Below are 2,500 nucleotides of genomic sequence, written 5' to 3'. Positions count from 1 at the left end.
AAAATCGGCAAAGTCGGCAGAATCGGCAGCAGGTGCTGGCGATGAGTCAGGACGGACTGGATAGTCCAAGGCTCGATGAGAAAGACCGCTGGTTTAGACACTGGGGCAGTGGCAGCCCGCGGGGCAGTGTCGGCAGACTCGGCAGCAGTGTCTGCCGATTCGGCAGCGTTGGCTTGTTGGCGCGGGGGGCCGATGCGAGTGGGGACTTGGGCAGCGGGCAGTGAAAGCAAGAGTTTCCCCGATGCTGCCGGGAAAAACGCTCCCCGGGATGGCCGGGTGAGATGACCCGGCGGCCCGCGACGGGTCATTCAATTCCATGCCCCGTCAACATAACTCCCGATGTACTGTTTGCTTTTTCGGAAGAAGAGATCCATCCCCCCATCCTCGGCCAGCCAAAAACGCTCCAATTAATGGCCGGGTGAGATGACCCGGCGGCCCGCGACGCGTCATTCAAATCACTGCCCTATCGGCTACAACTGCTGATGGGTGGGATTAGAGGCCTGCCATGGTGGTGAGGGGCGGCGAGGACCGTGAAAGCTAGAGTTTTTCAGAGGCTGCCGGGAAAAAGGCCCCTCGGGTGGCGGGGTGCGAGGACCAGGCGCGTCATTCAATTCTCTTCCCTATCAACTTGGCTCCCGTTGGCGGGATTGGAGGCCTACTGTTTGTTACAGGGCTAAAATCGTCAGGGGAAGAGCTGACGAAACAATGCTGGTTTGGATGCAGGGGGTAGTGTTGGAATCGGCAGCGCGGACAAAATCGGCAAAGTCGACAAAAAAGACTGTTGGTCTGGACATCGGGGCAGCGGCAGCCATGCCGACAGGGGGGGAAATCGGCAGCGCAGATTTGTGCAGCTGCAGGTTCGTCGGGGAAATCGGCAGCGCAGATTTTTCGATGAACATGGGCTGGAAGATGGACTGTCCAGGCCAGGCAGGGAAATTCGTCAAGGGGACACGCTGACGAAAGTAGGCTCGTCGGTGAAAATCGGCAGCGCAGATTTTTCGACGAACAGGGGCTGGATGCTGGACCGGCCGGGCCAGGCAGGAAAATTCGTCAGGGGGGCACGCTGACGAAAAGAGGGGCTGCCGCGTGGAAAATCGGCAGCGCAGATTTTTCGACGAACATTCGTCAGGGGGGCACGCTGACGAAAAGAGGGGCTGCCGCGTGGAAAATCGGCAGCGCAGATTTTTCGACGAACAGGGGCTGGATGCTGGACCGGCCGGGCCAGGCAGGAAAATTCGTCAGGGGGGCACGCTGACGAAAAGAGGGGCTGCCGCGTGGAAAATCGGCAGCGCAGATTTTTCGACGAACATTCGTCAGGGGGGCACGCTGAGGAAAACAGGGGCTGCCGCGTGGAAAATCGGCAGCGCAGATTTTTCGACGAACATTCGTCAGGGGGGCACGCTGAGGAAAACAGGGGCTGCCGCGTGGAAAATCGGCAGCGCAGATTTTTCGACGAACAGGGGCTGGATGCTGGACCGGCCGGGCCAGGCAGGAAAATTCGTCAGGGGGGCACGCTGACGAAAAGAGGGGCTGCCGCGTGGAAAATCGGCAGCGCAGATTTTTCGACGAACAGGGGCTGGATGCTGGACCGGCCGGGCCAGGCAGGAAAATTCGTCAGGGGGGCACGCTGACGAAAAGAGGGGCTGCCGCGTGGAAAATCGGCAGCGCAGATTTTTCGACGAACAGGGGCTGGACTGGCCGGGCCAGGCAGGAAAATTCGTCAGGGGGGCACGCTGACGAAAACAGGGGCTGCCGCGTGGAAAATCGGCAGCGCAGATTTTTCGACGAACAGGGGCTGGACTGGCCGGGCCAGGCAGGAAAATTCGTCAGGGGGGCACGCTGACGAAAGTAGGCTCGTCGTGGAAAATCAGCAGCGCAGATTTTTCGACGAACAGGGGCTGGACGCTGGACTGGGCCAGGCAGGAAAATTCGTCAGGGGGGCACGCTGACGAAAACAGGGGCTGCCGCGTGGAATGGCAGCCTACACGCAGATGCGAATTCGGCAGCGCACGATGGCTTGAGCAGGTCATGGGTTCGACTTGGCGCGATCTGAAACCTGGACGAGGGACTGTCGACGCTGGACGAGCCAGCGCGGTGGCCTGTCGTGCCCCGTTCAGGGGGGGCCTGCCGCGGAGACAGCCCTCGCGGGCTCGACAGCGCAGGCCAGCGTCCCCGACGTCGCTGGCCGCGGCAGGCGAGCTGCCGGGGTTCCCGCATTCCTACAAGAAAACGTCGTGCTTTCCACATGAAACCAATCCAGTAAAATCAGCCATATTTTTATGAGGCTGCCCACTGAATTTGGGGTCATTCCGGGCCGGTTCCTAGTTTTGCGGATTTACTCGATTTCTAATGGTAGGAAAATTAAAACAAATACTTCCCGACCTCGAAAAATTCTGGGAAAATTAATGAAGGTGGATTGGATTTTTGCCAACCTCTCTGCAAAATTTCAGCTCAAAATACCAAGAAATGAATTTTTTAGAGGGGGGGTGACAGCTGGGAC

Source organism: Populus nigra, chromosome 2 (genome assembly GCF_951802175.1).
Source record: "Populus nigra chromosome 2, ddPopNigr1.1, whole genome shotgun sequence".
NCBI lineage: Eukaryota > Viridiplantae > Streptophyta > Magnoliopsida > Malpighiales > Salicaceae > Populus > Populus nigra.
The sequence above is the reverse complement of the archived record's forward strand: the minus strand, read 5'-3'. Positions refer to the sequence as shown.